The sequence below is a fragment of the Pseudorca crassidens genome, chromosome 4, assembly GCF_039906515.1.
Source record: "Pseudorca crassidens isolate mPseCra1 chromosome 4, mPseCra1.hap1, whole genome shotgun sequence".
Classification (NCBI taxonomy): domain Eukaryota; kingdom Metazoa; phylum Chordata; class Mammalia; order Artiodactyla; family Delphinidae; genus Pseudorca; species Pseudorca crassidens.
In genome coordinates, this window is record NC_090299.1 from 97830032 (window position 1) to 97854465 (window position 24434).

Consider the following 24434-nt stretch of genomic DNA (forward strand, 5'->3'; position numbering starts at 1 on the left):
GAACAGAATCCAGAAGTGGCCTTTCAAGAATGGAAAGAGCAGTCAATTCAGACCCTTGCCCTGGAACTCCCTAATTGAGCTAAACCCTTTGACCTTTCCATTCCCGGTGAAAGGTGAGTCGCCATTGGAGAATTAGTGCAAAAACTGGGACCACTTGAAATGGAACAACACAAGAATGCCATCCAGGTAGGATAAACTACAGTCACCAAGGGGCTTGGCCCACTGCCACATCTGGCCAAGATACTGGCGGTATCTAAAAACCTGAAAATCAGCAGCCCAAAAGGCCACCTCTCTCCTAAGGGAAAAGGACCCCACGTGGTGATCCTAATCACCAAACATGCCCTGAAGTTGCAGGGTTCGCTCCGTGGGCACACCGACCTCGAGTGAGGAGGCCCTCCAACTCCAACAACCAGAGAGATAACCGGGGGCAACAGGGCACCATGACGACTCGTGTGAACATCACTTGACCTGGAGTTTCTCTCATAAAACAACAATAGTGTGTCCCGAAGGAGTAGACTACTGCTTGCAGGACTTACTGCACCCGGAGGGGAGCTAATAATCTTGGCGGGGGAAACGTATATCACACTGTCACCATAGAAAAACCTACAGACACCGTGATGATGGTGGCCAATAAGACCGGCTGGACTCCTGTTTACTTCAAAAGGCTGTTGACTCAGTGGCCATCATGGTCCTTGATCACCATTGACCCTGGACTGTCTGGGAGTTGAGCGGGCAGGGCTCTGACACCTGGTGCTGTTTTTACGTTAATTCAGGGGCCTAATTGAAGAAAGAGCAGACTACTGGTCAGAGCATCTAGGCTGGCAGAAACGGTCAGCCTAAGGTGGCCGAACAAATGTGGGGCGGGGTGAAACCGGCCCCCACAGCGTCTCTGCACATCTCTTTCCTGGACCCTTAAAGGTCATTAGAATCTATAACACTTCCAATGCTGGTGCTCAGGCGGACGAGCAGGGAGGCAGGGGTCCTGGGGCCAATCAACGTCACCTGGAGGCTGCTGGGGAGAAGTTCTGACCCTCATCCCCTGGTATGAGGGCTCCCAACTCAGCACTCAGCAGTTACAGAAGAAGGGTCTGCACCCTCAGCACTCCAAGAATGAGGAACGGGACAAAAGGCAGAGGAGGGCTTTGTCCCCAGCAAAGCCCATTAAAAATCCCTGGGAGATAAAAATAGAATCTGGGCAATAAAGTCAAGTCTGACCTTTTTTATCCTTTGTGCTTTGTCTAATTTCACGTGCTCCTAGGGTCCCGCATGCAGAGGTTCCACACCCGGCACTTCAGACCAGATTTCCTAGTGCAGAATGGCTGGGTCGACACCTCAGCTCCTGGGGCCCAGTGCAGACTCCGAGATATAGAGGCTGAGCTGCAGCCAACCCGGCCCTCGAGTGCTCCGCCCCCTCCCTCCCACTGACTCTGACAGGATCTCTACACAGCAGCCCAGCCCACAGCCCACGGGGTAGTGCGTGCTCTCACCTCTCCATTCTCTGTTTAAAATATAAAGTTTCCTTTGCTTGTGAACAAAACTCAGTCTCGATCTGTTGGCCCCAATGACACTGGGCAGGGGGACACTTGTTGGGGTCCACTCTGGAGGATCAGTAACAGAAATTGAGACTATTGTAACTTCAATGAACAGATGTGTGAGCCAAACTGTAGTTAACATAGAACAGTTTATAAGGCTCGGGTAAAATAAGATGTTTCTAACACTTCCATTTGATATTTCCATCACTTTATTATAAGCAAGTTCAGTGAAAAGGTTTGTCTTATTTGTCAGGTCAATATTAGAGAAATGAAGTGATTTCTTTCCAAGGATGTACACCTAATAATCTTGGTTAAAGCTTCAATCTTGTTTTAAATGCTTTTCCATTGAAAATGATACCTCTCTTTCAGCTCCCCCATTTCTGAGAAGTATAAAATCTTATAATTTATTATTACCAAAGGGGAAAGGTGGGAGGAGGGATAAATTAACAGTTTGGAATTAACACATACACACTGCTATGTATAAAATAGATCATCAACAAGGAACTACTGTATAGCACAGGGAACTACACTCAATATTTTGCAATAACCTATAAGGGGAAATAATCGGAAAAAGAATAGATATTTTTATTGACATCATCTATCAATGACAGTTAAAGTGTAACCTAAGGGAAGCCGGTGGTGAGTGCTTCTGACCCTGAAGACTTCAATCATCTAAAGTTTGGACTCTGCCTACTTCCCAAGGCCCTTAATGAACATATGTGTAGCCGTAGCTTAAAAAATTCCCCAGTTTGGGTTTCGGGGAGACACTGATTTTGAAAAAGCCCTGGTGTTCTCCTTACATGAATGGGACTCTTCCTACTGCTAAAACATGTCTGTCACACCCAGAGGATGGTATACCGTCTGATCGGGAAGAGTTTGGAAAAGGCATCTCATCTCCTCATCTCCTGGTGCTCAGGTTCACCCCTCCAGCGTCTTTACTAACAGTCTCCCCACTTGGAGATGTCAGCACTGTCAACATCCTGTTGCGTACAGTTTGGAATTTGTCCAGAGGATGAAGCGGAAGGATGAGGAACAATGAGAGACAAGTCCTAGGTGTTCAGACAGGCACATGTCACTCTAATTTCCAATCAGGAAGACGAATTGACCAAAGGCTAGGGTTGCCCATGGAAACAGTATAGGGCTTGAGGAAATCCCACTGCTTTGTGGCCAGTTCCCATAAACACAAGTTGAACAATGGAACTCAGGGGCAGTAAAATTCATGAAACTGCAGAGTTGAAAATATCTATCACTGAAAAATGTCTTGAGGAAAGTCAGAGAAAAGGATTGGTAAGCAAGGGAGAATGGCAGGAAAGGGATTTGAGGAGGTAGAAAGGACTCGCCATTAAGCACAAGAAAAGGGGCTGAACATTGCCAACATTGCAGTTGGCCAAAAAGGCTGTATGCGTTTTTTTCTGTATATATTCAAGAAAAGGGCATACACTTTTTTAGCCAACCAAACAGGTGGGCACTGGAAATCAATACTACAAAAGATATCACTTCGCATCAGTCAGAAGAGCCATCCTCATAAAGTGTAAACACCAGAAATGCAGGACAGGACAAGGAGAAGAGGGAGCCCTGTGAGGCTTATAGTGGAAATGTATATTGCCAACGGCCATTCTGGAGAAGTGTATTGTGTTTACTCAAGCATCTAAAAAATGAGCTACAGAGCATAGGGCACTTGCACTTATGGGCGTATGTCTTGGGAAAAACAAAAATCGAGAGGACACAGGCACCCCAATGTTTACTGCCTCTCTGTTTAAAAGATCCTCGACTAGGATATAACTTAAATGTCTCTGGAGGGAAAAAATGGATAGAGATGTGGTACTTATGTAGAGTGGAATATTACTCAGCCTGGAAATCAATGAAATATGGCCAGTTGTAACAACTCCGGAGGAGTTACGTATGATCATTCTAAGTGACATAATTCAAAAAGAAAAAGACACATATCATAAGATATCACTTAAAGGTGGAATCCAAAATGGCTACACATGAAATAAATTACAAAAGAAAAACATAGTCAAGTATGTAGAAAACACGCGTAAGGCTGCTAAACGGGAAAGGTGGGGAGGGGTGAGGCATCATCCAGGAGGTTGAAATTAGCAAAGATACCATTCCAAATACCAAACTGATAATCAACAAGGCCTACACGGTAGCTAAAAGAACTGCACTCAGCACACTCAAGTCACCGGAAAAGAATATATATGACTGGTAAGAATCTGAAAAAGAATTTATTGATGTCTCTCTGTATGTGAATCAAGTGGATGTACAGCAGCAAGAAACAGAGCTTTGAAAATCAGCTGTAACCAATATAGTAATAAATTGAAAAAAATAAACGACAGAGAGACAGAGAAAACCTCTTACAACTTTTCCTCAGGGACGGTGATGCAACATGGATTGAACACATCTAGACCCACAGCAGGATGACACATAAGGCTGGAAACTGTTCGTGCTAAGAGAAATGTGAGGTTGGGTGAGGAAATGCACACCCTTTAAAGTAATACTACCTGGTACCCATTCAATGGGTCCCAAATCTGCAGGTTCAAGGGATCTTCCTACAGCTAAAACATGCATGGAAAACCCAGAGGACTGTACACCATGTGATGGGGAGATGTGTCTAAAATGCACCTCATTTATCCTCTCCTGGTGCTCCTGTTCATCATTCCAGCCACGTTACTTAGAATCTCCCCACTTAGAGAATCAGCACATTTAAACTTCTATTTCACACGTTTTGCAAATTGTGAGGAGGATGAACGGGAAGAGGGGGAACCAATGAGAGAATAGTTGTAGGGGTTTGGACGGGCACATGTCACTCTAATTTCCCATTAAGAATAAGAATTAAAAAAAGGCTCAGCCCGCCTCGCCGGAGCCAAAATAGGGCCTGAAGCAATCCTGCGGCTTTGAGGCCAGCTCACAAAAGAGCAACTTAAAAAATGGAGCTCAGGGTCACTGCAATTCACAAACCTGCAGAGTTATAAATGAAAACTAACATCCAAAACTATGTTGAGGTAAGGCAAAGAAGAGGATCTGAATGCAAGACAGAATTGCAAGAAACAGATTTCAAGAGATAGATTGGACTCGTCTTTAAAGCACATGAAAAGTGGCAGAATTTCGACAATGATGCAGTTGGCCCAAAAGGGAGTATGCATTTTTTCCTGAATATATCCAGGAAAAAACGCATACGCACTTTATGGGCAAGCAAGCAAGCAAGCAATGCAAATGTGCACAACAAAGAAGTCTCATTTCCCACCGGTCAAAAGGACCATCCGAAAAAATTGTAAAAACCAGAAATGCAGGACAGGCCATGGAGAACAGGGAGCCTTTATACGCTGATGGACAGTGTGTGAACTGCCGAGAGCCACTCTGGAGAAGTGTATGGTGGTTCCTAAATCATCTAAAAAACAGAGCTACAGAGCATAGGGCACTTCCAATCATGGAAGTATATCTAGGGAAGTCTAAAAATCAACAAGACACAAGCACACCACAGTTTAGGGCTACTCTGTTTACAAGAACCTCAACTTCAGTACACCTTAAATATCCCAGGAAAGAGAACAATGGATAAAGAAAATGTGGTACTTATGTACAATGGAATATCTCTTCACCATGAAATCAATGTAATAAGGCTAGTAGAAGGATAAAGAGTGGATTTAGGTCCGATAATACTACTTGAAATAAGTCAAACAGAAAAAGAAACATATCATAAGATATCACTTATAGAGGGAGGATAAATATGGCTGCAGAAAAAATGAATTACAAAACAGAACAGTGTCTCACATTTAGAAAACACACTTATGTCAGCTTAAGGGGAAAGGAGAGGTGGGGTGATGCATAAAACCAGAGTTTGAAATTAGCACAGATACCGTTCAATAAACCAAATAGGTATTAGACAAGATCTACACCTTGCTCAATGAACTGGCCTCAACACACCCTATACACCGCAGAGAAATATATCTGAGTAATAAGAATCTTAAAACCCATGTATTGATATATCTCCATAAGGGAATCAAGTGTGTGCAGAGCGGCCAAACACAGCAGTGAAAATGAGCTAAACCCCATTATAGAAATAAATTTTAAAACCAAAACGCAGAAACAATGAAAGAGAGAAAAATTCTTATAAAATTCGCTCAGGGGCTGTGATGCAACCTGGAATGACCACATATAAACCCACAGCTGGATAAGACATAAGGCTGGACACTTGGGGCTGAGAGGATTGATGAGCTTTGGTGAGCAACTGCCGAAAGTTTAATGCAATACTTCATGCTACTCATTCCAAGGGTCCCAACACTCCAGGTTGAAGGGAATCTTCCTACAGCTAAACCATGCATGGGAAATCCAGCGGATGGTATACCATATGATCGGGAAAGGTTTCTAAAACGCACCTCATTTTCCTCTCCTGAGGCTCCGGATCAACATTCCAGCCACTTTACTAACAACATCCCCACACGGAGAGTCAATGCCTTTAAGTTCCGGTATCGCACAGTCTGCAGTTAGTGCGGAGGATGAATGGGAATAGGGGGAACCAGTGAGAAAATAGCTGTAGCGGTTTCAATGGGCACATGTCACTCTAATTTCACATCAGGAAGAAGAATTAACCAAAGGCAGAGCAAGGCGCCCCAGAAGAAGAATAGGGCATGAAAAAATCCTGTGGATATGAGGCAAGATCACAAAAATAAGAGCTGAAAAATGGAGCTAAGGGCCACTGCAATTCAAAAACCTGCAGAGTTATAAAGGCCAACTATTTTCCAAAAGTATATTGAGGTAAGGCTATGAAGAGGCACTGACAGCAAGGCAGAATTGCAGGAAACCGATTTCAAGAGGTAGACTAGAATTGCATTGACAACATATGAAAAGACTCAGAACGTCGACAATGATGCACTTGGCCAAAAAGGGCGCATGCGTTTTTTCCTTAATATATTCAGGAAGAAACGCATATGCCCTTTCTGGCCAACCAAACAACCTTGCAAAGGAAATCTGCACTACAATGAAGTCTCACTGCCCCCCGGTCAAAAGGGTCATCTGAAAAATGTATAAAATCCAGAAAGGAAGGACAGGCCATGGAGAACTGGGAGCCTTGCTACGCTGATGGGCGGGATGTAAATTGCCAACAGCCACTCTGGAGAAGTGTATGGTGTTTCCTGAAACATCTAAAAAACAAAGCAACAGAGCCTAGGGCACTTCTACTTATGGTCCTATAGCTTAGGGAAATTAAAATCAAAAAGACACAGCCAGCCCAAAGTTTGGGACAGCTCTGTTTACAAGAACCTCGTTTACGGTACAAGTTCAATATCACAGAAAGCAAAAAATGGATAAAGAAGTTGTGATACTTACGTACAATGCAATATCACTCAGCAATGAAATCTATGTCATCAGACCCATAGCAGCATAATGAGTGGATTCAGGTACGATGATTCTAAGTGAAATAAGTCACACAGAAAAAGAAACATCATAAGATATCACTACTACACAGCATGTAAACTTGGCTACACAGGAACTGAATTACAAAACAGAACAGGGTCTCAAATGTAGAAAACCAACTTATGCTTCCTTAAGGGGAAAGGTGAGTTGGGGTGTTGCATAAAACCAGACATTGAAATTAGCACAGATACCGTTCCATAAGCCAAATATGTAATAGACAAGAGCTACTCCTTGCTCAACTAAGTGGACTCAACACCCCATATTAAACGCCTAAGAATATACCTGACTAGTAAGAATCTTAAAACCTATGGATTTCTATGTCTCCGAAAGAGAATCAAGCGTGTGTACAGCGGCATAAACGCAGCAGTGATAGGATTGGTGAGGTTCGGTGAACAAATGCAGACCCTTTGAAGTCATATTGCATGGTACCCATTCCATGGGTCTCAACTCTCCAGGTTTAAGGGATTCTTCCTTCAGCTAAATCATGCATGTGGAACCCAGAGTATGATCTACCGTGTCATCGGGAAACGTGTTCAAATGTGTCAGTTTTCGTCCCCTGGTACTCAGGTGCAATATTCCAGACGCTTTACTAACACTCTCCCCACTTGGAGAGTCAGTGCCTTTAACCTCCTGTTTGACCAAGTTTGCAATTTCTGCGGAAAATGAACAGGAATAGGGAGAACCAATGAGAGACTAGCTGGAGGTGTCTGGACGGGCAAATTTAACTCTCATTTCCCACAAGGAAGAGGAATTAACCAAAGGCTCAGCGTGCCGTGCCGGAACCACACTAGGGCCTGAAGCAATCCTGCGATGTTGCGGCCAGCTCACAAGAAAGCGAGTTGAAGAAAGGAGCTCAGGGGCACTGTCATTCACAGACCTGCAGAGTTATAAATGACAGCTATCATCCAAAAATATATTGAAGTAAGGCTGCCAAGAGGACTTGAAAGCGGGGCAGAATTGCAGGAAACCGATTTCAGGAGGTAGACTGGAATTGCATGTAAAGCATAGGAAAAGAGGCAGAACGTCCACAATGATGCACTTGGCCAAAAAGGGCGTATGCGTTTTTTCCTCAGTAAATAACACATACGCCCTTTTTGGCCAACCAAGCAAGCTTGCAAAGGAAATCTGCACTACAATGAAGTCTCACTGCCCCCCGGTCAAAAGGGCCATCTGAAAAAAGTGTAAAATCCAGAAAGGCAGGACAGGCCATGGAGAACTGGGAGCCTTGTTATGCTGATGGGCGGGATGTAAATTGCCAACAGCCACTCTGGAGAAGTGTATGGTGTTTCCTGAAACATCTAAAAAACAAAGCAACAGAGCCTAGGGCACTTCTACTTATGGTCCTATAGCTTAGGGAAATTAAAATCAAAAAGACACAGCCACCCCAAAGTTTGGGACAGCTTTGTTTACAAGAACCACGTTTACGGTTTAAGTTCAATATCACAGAAAGCGAAAAATGGATAAAGAAGTTGTGATACTTACGTACAATGCAATATCACTCAGCAATGAAATCTATGTCATCAGACCCATAGCAGCATAATGAGTGGATTCAGGTACGATGATTCTTAGTGAAATAAGTCACACAGACAAAGAAACATCACAAGATATCACTACTACACGGCATGTAAACTTGGCTACACAGGAACTGAATTACAAAACAGAACAGGGTCTCAAATGTAGAAAACCAACTTATGCTTCCTTAAGGGGAAAGGTGAGTTGGGGTGTTGCATAAAACCAGACATTGAAATTAGCACAGATACCGTTCCATAAGCCAAATATGTAATAGACAAGAGCTACTCCTTGCTCAGCTAAGTGGACTCAACACCCCATATTAAACGCCTACGAATATACCTGACTAGTAAGAATCTTAAAACCTATGGATTTATATGTCTCCGAAAGAGAATCAAGCGTGTGTACAGTGGCATAAACGCAGCAGTGATAGGTTTGCTGAGGTTCGGTGAACACATGCAGACCCTATGAAGTCATATTGCATGGTACCCATTCCATGGGTCTCAACTCTCCAGGTTTAAGGGATTCTTCCTTCAGCTAAATCATGCATGTGGAACCCAGAGTATGATCTACCGTGTCATCGGGAAACGTGTTCAAATGTGTCAGTTTTCGTCCCCTGGTACTCGGGTGCAACATTCCAGACGCTTTACTAACACTCTCCCCACTTGGAGAGTCAGTGCCTTTAACCTCCTGTTTGGCCAAGTTTGCAATTTCTGCGGAAAATGAACAGGAATAGGGAGAACCAATGAGAGACTAGCTGGAGGTGTCTGGACGGGCAAATTTAACTCTCATTTCCCACCAGGAAGAGGAATTAACCAAAGGCTCAGCGTGCCATGCCGGAACCACACTAGAGCCTGAAGCAAGGCTGCGGTGTTGCGGCCAGCTCACAAGAAAGCGAGTTGAAGAAAGGAGCTCAGGGGCACTGTAATGCACAAACCTGCAGAGTTATAAATGACAGCTATCGTCCAAAAATATATTGAAGTAAGGCTGCCAAGAGGACGTGAAAGTGGGGCAGAATTGCAGGAAACCGATTTCAGGAGGTAGACTGGAATTGCATGTAAAGCATAGGAAAAGAGGCAGAACGTCCACAATGATGCACTTGGCAAAAAAGGGCGTATGTGTTTTTTCCTGAATATATTCAGGAAAAAACGCATACGCCCTTTTTGGCCAACCAAGCAAGCTTGCAAAGGAAATCTGCACTAAAATGAAGTCTCACTGCCCCCCGGTCAAAAGGGCCATCTGAAAAAAGTGTAAAATCCAGAAAGGCAGGACAGGCCATGGAGAACTGGGAGCCTTGTTATGCTCATGGGCGGGATGTAAATTGCCAACAGCCACTCTGGAGAAGTGTATGGTGTTTACTGAAACATCTAAAAAACGAAGCAACAGAGCCTAGGGCACTTCCACTTATGGTCCTATAGCTTAGGGAAATTAAAATCAAAAAGACACAGCCACCCCAAAGTTTGGGACGGCTCTGTTTACAAGAACTTCATTTACGGTACAAGTTCAATATCACAGAAAGTGAAAAATGGATAAAGAAGTTGTGGTACTTACCTACAATGCAATATCACTCAGCAATGAAATCGATGTCATCAGGCCCATAGTAGCATAATGAGTGGATTCAGGTACGATGAATCTAAGTGAAATAATTCAAACAGAAAAAGAAACATCATAAATTATCACTACTACACGGAATGTAAACTTGGCTACCCAGGAACTGAATTACAAAACAGAACAGGGTCTCAAATGTAGAAAACGAACTTATGCTTGCTTAAGGGGAAAGGTGAGTTGGGGTGCTGCATAAAACCAGCATTTGAAATTAGCACAGATACCATTCCATAAGCCAAATATGTAATAGACCAGAGCCACACCTTGCTCAATGAAGTGGACTCAACGCCCCATATTAAATGCCTAAGAATATACCTGACTAGTAAGAATCTTAAAACCTATCGATTTATATGTCTCCGAAAGAGAATCAAGCGTGTGTACAGTGGCATAAACGCAGCAGTGATAGGATTGGTGAGGATCGGTTAGCAAATGCAGACCCTTTGAAGTCATAATGCATGGTACCCATTCCATGCGTCTCAGCTCTCCAGTTTTAAGGGATTCTTCCTTCAGCTAAACATGCATGTGGAACCCAGAGTATGATCCACCGTGTGATCGGGAAACGTGTTCAAATGTGTCTCAGTTTTCGTTCCCTGGTACTCGGGTGCAACATTTCAGACGCTTTACTAACACTCTCCCCACTTGGAGAGTCAGTGCCTTTAACCTCCTGTTTGGCCCAGTTTGCAATTTCTGCGGAAAACTGAACAGGAATAGGGAGAACAAATGAGAGACTAGCTGGAGGTGTCTGGACGGGCAAATTTAACTCTCATTTCCCACCAGGAAGAGGAATTAACCAAAGGCTCAACGTGCCATGCCGGAACTACACTAGGGCCTGAAACAATCTTGCGGTGTTGCGGCCAGCTCACAAGAAAGCGAGTTGAAGAAAGGAGCTCAGGGACACTGTAATTCACAAACCTGCAGAGTTATAAATGACAGCTATCATCCAAAATTATACTGAAGTAAGGCTGCGAAGAGGACTTGAATGCGGGGCACAATTGCTGGAAACCGATTTCAGAAGGTACACCGGAGTCGCTCTTAAAGCATAGGAAAAGAGACAGAACTTGGAAAATAATGCACTTGGCAAAAAAGGGCATATGTGTTTTATCCAGAGCTCTCATAACTGAGGGGAGGAGAATCCCAGCAGGCTCCAACTGCCACCTGAGGGCTCACGTTGCCAAGGCAACGTGAGCAAGCCAGGCAGGAGTTACCTCACAGCAGAGGTCCCACCTCACAGAAGGTTGAGAAACCCAGCCAATATCAGACTCTCACCAGAGGGCCCACATCACTAAGAGGATGGGAACCAGGCAGGAGTGTCTTCACACCAGTTGGGCCACATCAGCGAAAGGTGAGCTACTCAGCACATGTGTCTTCAAACCAGAGGACCCACATCACCAAGGGCCTCGGAGTGAGGCAGGCAGGAGTAGCCTCACAACACTGGGCCCATAGAATAAAAAAGTGAGGAATCCAGCAGTTGGAACCTCCCAGCAGGCGGCCCAGAGCACCGAGGCTATGGGATCCAAGCCACAGTGAACTCACAGAAGAGGGCCCATGTCATGAAACAGAGCAACCCAGCCATTGGGGCCTCAGAGCAGGAGGCCCACATCCCCATGGGGATATAAATCTGGTAGGAGTGTCCTCGCACCACTGAGAACGTATCAGAAAATTTTGGGAGACCAGCAGTTAGGGCCTGACGCCAGAGGACCCTCATCACCAAGGGAAGGAGGCTCCCAGCAGGCTCCAACTGCCACCAGAGGGCTGACGTCGCCAAGGTGATGTGTGCCAACCAGGCACGAATGACCTCACAGCAGAGGGCCCACCTCAGAGAAGTGTGACGAACCCAGTTAGGGTCAGACTCGCACCAGAGGGCCCACATCACCAAATGGATTGGAACCAGACAGGAGTGTCCTCACATGAGTAGGGCCACATCATCTAAAGGTGAGGAACCCAGAACATGTGACTTCAAACCATAGGACACCCATCACCAAGGGGCTGGGAGTGAGGCAGGCAGGAGGAGCCTCACAACAGAGGGCCCAAAAATAAGAAAGGTGAGGAATCCAGCAGTTGGAACCTCCCAGCAGGCGGCCCAGAGCACAGAGGCTAGGGGATCCAAGCCAGAGTGAACTAACACCAGACAGCCCACATCATGAAACTGTGAGCAACCCAGACATTGGGACCTCAGAGCAGAAGGCTCACATCCCCATGGTGATGGGAACATGACAGGAGTGTCCTGGCATCACTGGGCTCACATCAGAAAACGTGGGGTGCTCAGAAGTTAGGGCCTGACGCTAGAGGGCACTCATCACCGAGGGGAGGAGGCTCCCAGCAGGCTCCAGCTGCCACCAGAGGGCCAACGTCACCAAGGCGATGTGTGCCAGCCCGGCAGGAGTGACCTCACAGCAGAGGGCCCACCTCACAGAAGGGTGAGGAACACAGCCAGGATCAGACTCTCACCAGAGGGTCCACATCACCAAGGGGATGGGAACCAGGCAGGCGTGTCCCCACACCAGTGGGACAACATCATCGAAAGGTGAGGATCCCAGCACATGTAGCCTCAAACCAGAGGAACCACATCACCAAGGGTTTCGGAATGAGGCTGGCAGGACCGGCCTCACAACACAGGGTCCATAGAATATAAAAGTTGAGGAATCCAGCAGTTGGAACCTCCCAGCAAGTGGCCCAGAGCACCGAGGCTATGGGATCCAGGCCACAGTGAACTCACAGCAGAGGGCCCACATCATGAACCTGTGAGCAGCCCAGCCGTTGGGACCTCAGAACAGAAGGACCACATCCCCATTGGGATGGGAACCTGGCAGGAGTGGCTTCGCACCACTTAGCACATATCAGAAAATGTTAGGAGCCCAGCAGTTAGGGCCTGACGCCAGGGGGCCCTCATAACTGAGGGGAGGAGACTCCCAGCAGGTTCCAACTGCCAACAGAGGGCTCACGTCTACAAGGTGGCATGCGCCAGCCAGGCAGTAGCGACCTCACAGCAGAGGGCCTATCTCACAGAAGGGTGAGGAAACGAGGTAGGATGAGACTCTTGCCAGAGGGCCCACAACACCAAGGGGATGGGAACCAGTCAGGACTGTCCTCCCACCAGTGGGGCCACATCATCGAAAGGTGAGGAACTCAGCACATGCGGGCTCATATCAGAGGACATACATCACAAAGGGGATGGGAGTGAGGCAGGTAGGAGTAGCCTAAAAACAGAGGGCCCAAAGAATAAAAAAGGTGAGGAATCCAGCATTTGGAACCTCCCAGCAGGCGGCCTAGAGCACAGAAGCTATGGGATGCAGGCAGGAGTGAACTAACACCAGAGAGCCCACATCATGAAACTGTGAGCCACCCAGGCGTTGGGACCTCAGAGCAGAAAGCCCACATCCCCATGGGGATGGGAACCTGACAGGAGTGTCCTGGCATCACTGGGCTCACATCAGAAAACGTGGGGAGCCCAGCAGTTAGGGCCTGATGCTAGAGGGCCGTCATCACCCAGGGCAGGAGGTTCCTAGCAGGTTCCATGTGCCAACAGAGGGCCCACATCGCCAAGGTGATGTGTGCAAGTCAGGCAGGATTGACCTCACAGCAGAGGGCCTACCTCACAGAAGAGTGAGGAACCCAGCCAGGATAAGACTGTCACCAGAAGGCCCACATCACCAAGGGGATGGGAACCAGGCAGGAGTGTCCTCACACCAGTGGGGCCACATCATTGAAAGTTGCGGAACCCAGCACATGTGGCCTCAAACCAGAGGACCCACATCACGAAGGGGTTGCGAGTGAGGCAGGCAGGAGGAGCATCGCAACACAGGACCCATAGAATACAAAAGTTGAGGAATCGAGCAGTTGGAACCTTCCAGCAGGCGGCCCAGAGCACAGAGGCTATGGCATCCAGGCCAGAGTGAACTAACAGCAGAGAGCCCACATCATGAAACTGTGAACAACCCAGCCATTGGGACCTCAGAGCAGAAGGCCCACATCCCAATGGGGATGTGAACCTGGATGGAGTGTCTTCGAACCACTGGGCGCACATCACAAAATGTGGGGAGCCCAGCCGTTAGGGCCTGATGCCAGAGGGCCCTCATCACCGAGGGGAGGAGGCTCCCAGCAGGCTCCAAGTGCCACCAGAGGGCTCATGTCCACAAGGCGAGGTGAGCAAGCCAGGCAGGAGTGACCTCACAGCAGACGGCCCACCTCACAGAAGGGTGAGGAACCCAGCCAGGATCAGACGCTCAACAGAGGGCCCACATCACCAAGGGGATGTGAACCAGGCAGGAGTCTCCTAAGACCATTGGTCCCACATCATCGAAAGGTGAGGAACCCAGCACATGTGGCCTCAAACCAGAGGACACACATCACGAAGGGGCTGGGAGTGAGGCAGGCAGGAGGATCCTCACAACAGAGGGCCTAAAAAATTTAAAAAGTGAGGAATCCAGAAGTTGGAACCTCCCAGCAGGCGGCCAAGAGCACAGAGGCTATGGGATCCAGGCCACAGTGAACTAACAGCAGAGAGCCCACATCATGAAACTGTGATCAACCCAGCCGTTGGAACCTCAGAGCAGAAGGCCCACATCCCCATGGAGATGGGAACCTAAGAGGAGTGCCCGAGCATCACTGGGCTCACTAAGAAAAGTTGGGGAGCCCAGCAGTTAGGGCCTGACGTCAGAGGGCCCTCATCACAGAGGTGAGGAGGCTCCCAGCTGGGTCCAAGTGCCACCAGAGGGCTCATGTCAACAAGGCGAGATGAGCAAGCCAGGCAAGAGTTACCTGATAGTAGAGGGCCCACCTCACAGATGGGTGAGGAACCCAGCCAGGATCAGACTCTCACCAGAGGGCCCACATCACAAAGGGGATGGGAACCAGTCAGGATTATCCTCACACCAGTGGGGCCTCATCATCTTAAGGTGAGGAAGCCAGCACACGTGTCCTCAAACCAGAGGACCCACATCACCAAGGGCCTTGGAGTGAGGCAGGCAGGAGTAGCCTCACAACACAGGGCACATAATATAAAAAACGTGAGGATTCCAGCATTTAGACCTTCCAGCAGGCGGCTCAGAACACCGAGGCTATGGGATCCAGGCCGCAGTGAACTCACAGCAGAGGGCCCACATCATAAAACTGTGAGCAACCCAGGCATTGGGACCTCAGCGCAGAAGGCCCACATCCTCATGGGAATGGGAACCTGGCTGGAGTGTCCTCGCACCACTGGGCGCACATCAGAAAATGTGGGGAGCCCACCATTTAGGGCCTGACACCAGAGGGCCGTCATCACCGAGAGAAAGCGGCACCCTGCATGCTCCAACTGCCACCAGAGGGCTCACGTCTCCAAGGTGACGTGTGCCAGCCAGGCAGGAGTGACCTCACAGAAGAGGGCCTACCTCACAGAACGTTGAGGAACCCAGCCAGGATTAGACTCTCGCCAGAGGGCCCACCTCACCAAGGGGATGGGAACCAGGCAGGAGTGTCCTCACACGAGTGGGGCCACATCATCGAAAGGTGAGGAACGCAGCACATGTGGCCTCAAGACATAAGACAGTCATCACCAAGGGGCTGGCAGTGAGGCAGGCAGGAGGAGCCTCACAACAGAGGGCACATAGAATAAAATGTTGAGGAATACAGCAGTTGGAACCTCCCAGCAGGCGGCTCAGAGCACCGATGATAAGGGATCCTTGCCGGAGTGAACTCACAGCAGAGGGCCCACATCATGGTACTGTGAGCAAGCCAGCCGTTTTGACCTCAGAGCAGAAGGCCCATATCCCCATGGGGATGGGAACCTGGCAAGAGTGTCCTCACTCACTTGGCGCACATCAGAAAATGTGGGGAGCCCAGCAGTTATGGCCTAAGGCAAGAGGGCCCTCATCACCGAGGGGAAGAGGATCCCAGCACACTCCAACTGCCACCAGAGGGCCCACGTCGCCAAGGTGACGTGTGCCAGACAGGCATGATTGACCTCACAGCAGAGGGCCCACCTCACAGAAGGGTGAGGAACCCAGCCAGGATCAGACTCTCACCTGAGGGCTCACATCAGCAAGGGGATGGGAACCAGTCCGGACTATCTTCCCTCCAGTGGGGCCACATCATCGAAAGGTGCGGAACCCAGCACATGTGGCCTCAAATCAGAGGACACATATCACAAAGGGAATGGGAGTGAGGCAGGCAGGAGTAGCCTAAAAACAGAGGGCCCAAAGAATAAGAAAGGTGAGGAATCCAGCAGTTAGAACCTCCCAGCAGGCGGCCGAGAGCACAGAAGCTATGGGATGCAGGCAGGAGTGAACTAACAGCAGAGAACCCACATCATGAAACTGTGAGTAACCCAGGCATTGGGACCTCAGAGCAGAAGGCCCACATCCCAATGGGGATGTGAACCTGGCTGGAGTGTCCTCGCACCACTGGGCGCACATCACAAAATGTGGGGAGCCCAGCCGTTAGGGCCTGACGCCAGAGGGCCCTCATCACCGAGGGGAGGAGGCTCCCAGCAGGCTCCAAGTGCCACCAGAGGGCTCATGTCCACAAGGCGAGGTGAGCAAGCCAGGCAGGAGTGACCTCACAGCAGACGGCCCACCTCACAGATGGGTGAGGAACCCAGCCAGGATCAGGCTCTCAACAGAGGGCCCACATCACCAAGGGGATGTGAACCAGGCAGGAGTCTCCTAAGACCATTGGTCCCACATCATCGAAAGGTGAGGAACCCAGCACATGTGGCCTCAAACCAGAGGACACACATCACGAAGGGGCTGGGAGTGAGGCAGGCAGGAGGATACTCACAACAGAGGGCCCAAAAAATTAAAAAAGTGAGGAATCCAGCCGTTGGAACCTCCCAGCAGGCGGCCAAGAGCACAGAGGCTATGGGATCCAGGCCTCTGTGAACTAACACCAGAGAGCCCACATCATGAAAATGTGAACAACCCAGCCGTTGGGACCTCAGAGCAGAAGGCCCACATCCCCATGGAGATGGGATCCTAAGAGGAGTGCCCAAGCATCATTGGGCTCACTAAGAAAAGTTGGTGAGCCCAGCAGTTAGGGCCTGACGCAAGAGGGCCCTCATCAACGGGGGGAGGAGATTCCCAGCACGCTCCAACTGCCACCACACAGCTGACTTCACCAAGGCAATGTGTGCCAGCCATGCAGGAGTGACCTATCAGCAGAGGGTCTCCCTCACAGAAGGGTGAGGAACACAGCCAGGAACAGACTCTCACCAGGGAGTCCACATAACCACGTGGATGAGAACCAGGCAGGAGTGTCCTCACACTAGTGGGGCCACATCATCAAAAGGTGAGGAACCCAGCAAAGGTGGCCACAAACCAGAGGACCCACATTACCAAGGGGTTGAGAGTGAGGTAGGTGTCTGGACGGGCATATTTAACACTCATTTCCCACCAGGAAGAGGAATTAACCAAAGGCTCAGCGTGCCCTGCCAGAAGCAGATTAGGGCCTGAAGCAGTCTTGTGGGTTTGCGGCCAGCTCACAAGAAAGCGAGTTGAAGAAAGGAGCTCAGGGGCACTGTCATTCACAAACCTGCAGAGTTATAAATGACAGATAACGTCCAAAAATATATTGAAGTAAGGCTGCGAAGAGGACTTGAAAGCGGGGCAGAATTTCAGGAAACCGATTTCAGGAGGTAGACTGGATTTGCATTTAAAGCATAGGAAAAGAGGCAGAACATCGACAATGATGCACGTGACAAAAAAGGGCGTATGAGTTTGTTCCTGAATATATTCAGGAAAAAACACATACGCCCTTTTTGGCCAACCAAGCAAGCTTGCAAAGGAAATCTGCACTACAATGAAGTCTCACTGCTCCCCGGTCAAAAGGGCCATCTGAAAAAAGTGTAAAATCCAGAAAGGCAGGACAGGCCATGGAGAACTGGGAGCCTTGTTATGCTGATGGGCGGGATGTAAATTGCCAACAGGCACTCTGGAGAAGTGTATGGTGTTTCCTGAAACATCTAAAAAACAAAGCAACAGAGCCTAGGGCACTTCCACTTATGGTCCTATAGCTTAGGGAAATTAAAATCAAAAAGACACAACCACCCAAATGTTTGGGACAGCTCTGTTTACAAGAACCTCGTTTACGGTACAAGTTCAATATCACAGAAAGCGCAAAATGGATAAAGAAGTTGTGGTACTTACGTACAATGCAATATCACTCAGCAATGAAATCTATGTCATCAGGCCCGTAGCAGCATAATGAGTGGATTCAGGTACGATGATTCTAAGTGAAATAAGTCACACAGAAAAAGAAACATCATAAGATATCTCTACCACATGGAATGTAAACTTGGCTACACAGGAACTGAATTACAAAACAGAACAGGGTCTCAAATGTAGAAAACCGACTTATGCTTGCTTAAGGGGAAAGGTGAGTTGGGGTGCTGCATAAAACCAGAGATTGAAATTAGCACAGATACCGTTCCATAAGCCAAATATGTAATAGACAAGAGCTACTCCTTGATCAACGAAGTGGACTCTACACCCCATATTAAACGCCTAAGAATATACCTGACTAGGAAGAATCTTAAAACCTATGGATTTATATGTCTCCGAAAGAGAATCAAGCGTGTGTACAGCGGCATAAACGCAGCAGTGATATTATTGGTGAGGTTCGGTGGACAAATGCAGACCCTTTGAAGTCATATTCCATGGTACCCATTCCATGGGTCTCAACTCTCCAGGTTTAAGGGATTCTTCCTTCAGCTAAAACATGCATGTGGAACCCAGAGTATGATCCACCGTGTGATCGGGAAACGTGTTCAATTGTGTCAGTTTTCGTCCCCTGGTACTCGGGTGCAACATTCCAGATGCTTTCCTAACACTCTCCCCACTTGGAGAGTCAGTGCCTTTAACCTCCTGTTTGGCCCAGTTTGCAATTTCTGCGGAAAATGAACAGGAATAGGGAGAACCAATGAGAGACTAGCTGGAGGTGTCTGGACGGGCAAATTTAACTCTCATTTCCCACCAGGAAGAGGAATTAACCAAAGGCTCAGCGTGCCATGCCGGAACCACACTAGGGCCTGAAGCAATCCTGCGGTGTTGCGGCCAGCTCACAAGAAAGCGAGTTGAAGAAAGGAGCTCAGGGACACTGTCATTCACAAACCTGCAGAGTTATAAATGACAGCTATCGTCCAAAAATATATTGAAGTAAGGCTGCCAAGAGGACTTGAAAGCGGGGCAGAATTGCAGGAAACCGATTTCAGGAGGTAGACTGGAATTGCATGTAAAGCATAGGAAAAGAGGCAGAACGTCCACAATGATGCACTTGGCCAAAAAGGGCGTATGCGTTTTTTCCTGAATACATTCAGGAAAAAACGCATATGCCCTTTTTGGCCAACCAAGCAAGCTTGCAAAGGAAATCTGCACTACAATGAAGTCTCACTGTCCCCTGGTCAAAAGGGCCATCTGAAAAAAGTGTAAAATCCAGAAAGGCAGGACAGGCCATGGAGAACTGGGAGCCTTGTTATGCTCATGGGCGGGATGTAAATTGCCAACAGGCACTCTGGAGAAGTGTATGGTGTTTCCTGAAACATCTAAAAAACAAAGCAACAGAGCCTAGGGCACTTCCACTTATGGTCCTATAGCTTAGGGAAATTAAAATCAAAAAGACACAACCACCCAAATGTTTGGGACAGCTCTGTTTACAAGAACCTCGTTTACGGTACAAGTTCAATATCACAGAAAGCGCAAAATGGATAAAGAAGTTGTGGTACTTACGTACAATGCAATATCACTCAGCAATGAAATCTATGTCATCAGGCCCGTAGCAGCATAATGAGTGGATTCAGGTACGATGATTCTAAGTGAAATAAGTCACACAGAAAAAGAAACATCATAAGATATCTCTACCACATGGAATGTAAACTTGGCTACACAGGAACTGAATTACAAAACAGAACAGGGTCTCAAATGTAGAAAACCGACTTATGCTTGCTTAAGGGGAAAGGTGAGTTGGGGTGCTGCATAAAACCAGAGATTGAAATTAGCACAGATACCGTTCCATAAGCCAAATATGTAATAGACAAGAGCTACTCCTTGATCAACGAAGTGGACTCTACACCCCATATTAAACGCCTAAGAATATACCTGACTAGTAAGAATCTTAAAACCTATGGATTTATATGTCTCCGAAAGAGAATCAAGCGTGTGTACAGCGGCATAAACGCAGCAGTGATATTATTGGTGAGGTTCGGTGGACAAATGCAGACCCTTTGAAGTCATATTGCATGGTACCCACTCCATGGGTCTCAACTCTCCAGGTTTAAGGGATTCTTCCTTCAGCTAAAACATGCATGTGGAACCCAGAGTATGATCCACCGTGTGATCGGGAAACGTGTTCAATTGTGTCAGTTTTCGTCCCCTGGTACTCGGGTGCAACATTCCAGATGCTTTCCTAACACTCTCCCCACTTGGAGAGTCAGTGCCTTTAACCTCCTGTTTGGCCCAGTTTGCAATTTCTGCGGAAAATGAACAGGAATAGGGAGAACCAATGAGAGACTAGCTGGAGGTGTCTGGACGGGCAAATTTAACTCTCATTTCCCACCAGGAAGAGGAATTAACCAAAGGCTCAGCATGCCATGCCGGAACCACACTAGGGCCTGAAGCAAGGCTGCGGTGTTGCGGCCAGCTCACAAGAAAGCGAGTTGAAGAAAGGAGCTCAGGAGCACTGTCATTCACAAACCTGCAGAGTTATAAATGACAGCTATCGTCCAAAAATATATTGAAGTAAGGTTGCCAAGAGGACTTGAAAGCGGGGCAGAATTGCAGGAAACCGATTTCAGGAGGTAGACTGGAATTGCATGTAAAGCATAGGAAAAGAGGCAGAACGTCCACAATGATGCACTTGGCCAAAAAGGGTGTATGCGTTTTTTCCTGAATATATTCAGGAAAAAACGCATACGCCCTTTTTGGCCAACCAAGCAAGCTTGCAAAGGAAATCTGCACTACAATGAAGTCTCACTGCTCCCCGGTCAAAAGGGCCATCTGAAAAAAGTGTAAAATCCAGAAAGGCAGGACAGGCCATGGAGAACTGGGAGCCTTGTTATGCTGATGGGCGGGATGTAAATTGCCAACAGCCACTCTGGAGAAGTGTATGGTGTTTCCTGAAACATCTAAAAAACAAAGCAACAGAGCCTAGGGCACTTCCACTTATGGTCCTATAGCTTAGGGAAATTAAAATCAAAAAGACACAACCACCCAAATGTTTGGGACAGCTCTGTTTACAAGAACCTCGTTTACGGTACAAGTTCAATATCACAGAAAGCGCAAAATGGATAAAGAAGTTGTGGTACTTACGTACAATGCAATATCACTCAGCAATGAAATCTATGTCATCAGGCCCGTAGCAGCATAATGAGTGGATTCAGGTACGATGATTCTAAGTGAAATAAGTCACACAGAAAAAGAAACATCATAAGATATCTCTACCACATGGAATGTAAACTTGGCTACACAGGAACTGAATTACAAAACAGAACAGGGTCTCAAATGTAGAAAACCGACTTATGCTTGCTTAAGGGGAAAGGTGAGTTGGGGTGCTGCATAAAACCAGAGATTGAAATTAGCACAGATACCGTTCCATAAGCCAAATATGTAATAGACAAGAGCTACTCCTTGATCAACGAAGTGGACTCTACACCCCATATTAAACGCCTAAGAATATACCTGACTAGGAAGAATCTTAAAACCTATGGATTTATATGTCTCCGAAAGAGAATCAAGCGTGTGTACAGCGGCATAAACGCAGCAGTGATATTATTGGTGAGGTTCGGTGGACAAATGCAGACCCTTTGAAGTCATATTCCATGGTACCCATTCCATGGGTCTCAACTCTCCAGGTTTAAGGGATTCTTCCTTCAGCTAAAACATGCATGTGGAACCCAGAGTATGATCCACCGTGTGATCGGGAAACGTGTTCAATTGTGTCAGTTTTCGTCCCCTGGTACTCGGGTGCAACATTCCAGATGCTTTACTAACACTCTCCCCACTTGGAGAGTCAGTGCCTTTAACCTCCTGTTTGGCCCAGTTTGCAATTTCTGCGGAAAATGAACAGGAATAGGGAGAACCAATGAGAGACTAGCTGGAGGTGTCTGGACGGGCAAATTTAACTCTCATTTCCCACCAGGAAGAGGAATTAACCAAAGGCTCAGCGTGCCATGCCGGAACCACACTAGGGCCTGAAGCAAGGCTGCGGTGTTGCGGCCAGCTCACAAGAAAGCGAGTTGAAGAAAGGAGCTCAGGGGCACTGTCATTCACAAACCTGCAGAGTTATAAATGACAGCTATCGTCCAAAAATATATTGAAGTAAGGCTGCCAAGAGGACTTGAAAGCGGGGCAGAATTGCAGGAAACCGATTTCAGGAGGTAGACTGGAATTGCATGTAAAGCATAGGAAAAGAGGCAGAACGTCCACAATGATGCACTTGGCCAAAAAGGGCGTATGCGTTTTTTCCTGAATACATTCAGGAAAAAACGCATATGCCCTTTTTGGCCAACCAAGCAAGCTTGCAAAGGAAATCTGCACTACAATGAAGTCTCACTGCCCCCTGGTCAAAAGGGCCATCTGAAAAAAGTGTAAAATCCAGAAAGGCAGGACAGGCCATGGAGAACTGGGAGCCTTGTTATGCTCATGGGCGGGATGTAAATTGCCAACAGCCACTCTGGAGAAGTGTATGGTGTTTCCTGAAACATCTAAAAAACAAAGCAACAGAGCCTAGGGCACTTCCACTTATGGTCCTATAGCTTAGGGAAATTAAAATCAAAAAGACACAGCCACCCCAAAGTTTGGGACGGCTCTGTTTACAAGAACCTTCTTTACAGTACAAGTTCAAAATCACAGAAAGTGAAAAATGGATAAAGAAGTTGTGGTACTTACGTACAATGCAATATCACTCAGCAATGAAATCTATGTCATCAGGCCCATAGCAGCATAATGAGTGGATTCAGGTACGATGATTCTAAGTGAAATAAGTCACACAGAAAAAGAAACATCATAAGATATCACTACTACACGGAATGTAAACTTGGCTACACAGGAACTGAATTACAAAACAGAACAGGGTCTCAAATGTAGAAAACCAACTTATGCTTGCTTAAGGGGAAAGGTGAGTTGGGGTGCTGCATAAAACCAGAGATTGAAATTAGCACAGATACCGTTCCATAAGCCAAATATGTAATAGACAAGAGCTACTCCTTGCTCAACGAAGTGGACTCTACACCCCATATTAAACGCCTAAGAATATACCTGACTAGGAAGAATCTTAAAACCTATGGATTTATATGTCTCCGAAAGAGAATCAAGCGTGTGTACAGTGGCATAAACGCAGCAGTGATAGGATTGGTGAGGTTCGGTGGCCAAATGCAGACCCTTTGAAGTCATATTCCATGGTACCCATTCCATGGGTCTCAACTCTCCAGGTTTAAGGGATTCTTCCTTCAGCTAAAACATGCATGTGGAACCCAGAGTATGATCCACCGTGTGATTGGGAAACGTGTACAGTTGTGTCAGTTTTCGTCCCCTGGTACTCGGGTGCAACATTCCAGATGCTTTACTAACACTCTCCCCACTTGGAGAGTCAGTGCCTTTAACCTCCTGTTTGGCCCAGTTTGCAATTTCTGCGGAAAATGAACAGGAATAGGGAGAACCAATGAGAGACTAGCTGGAGGTGTCTGGACGGGCAAATTTAACTCTCATTTCCCACCAGGAAGAGGAATTAACCAAAGGCTCAGCGTGCCATGCCGGAACCACACTAGGGCCTGAAGCAAGGCTGCGGTGTTGCGGCCAGCTCACAAGAAAGCGAGTTGAAGAAAGGAGCTCAGGGGCACTGTCATTCACAAACCTGCAGAGTTATAAATGACAGCTATCGTCCAAAAATATATTGAAGTAAGGCTGCCAAGAGGACTTGAAAGCGGGGCAGAATTGCAGGAAACCGATTTCAGGAGGTAGACTGGAATTGCATGTAAAGCATAGGAAAAGAGGCAGAACGTCCACAATGATGCACTTGGCCAAAAAGGGCGTATGCGTTTTTTCCTGAATATATTCAGGAAAAAACGCATACGCCCTTTTTGGCCAACCAAGCAAGCTTGCAAAGGAAATCTGCACTACAATGAAGTCTCACTGCCCCCCGGTCAAAAGGGCCATCTGAAAAAAGTGTAAAATCCAGAAAGGCAGGACAGGCCATGGAGAACTGGGAGCCTTGTTATGCTGATGGGCGGGATGTAAATTGCCAACAGCCACTCTGGAGAAGTGTATGGTGTTTCCTGAAACATCTAAAAAACAAAGCAACAGAGCCTAGGGCACTTCCACTTATGGTCCTATAGCTTAGGGAAATTAAGATCAAAAAGACACAGCCACCCCAAAGTTTGGGAAGGCTCTGTTTACAAGAACCTCGTTTACA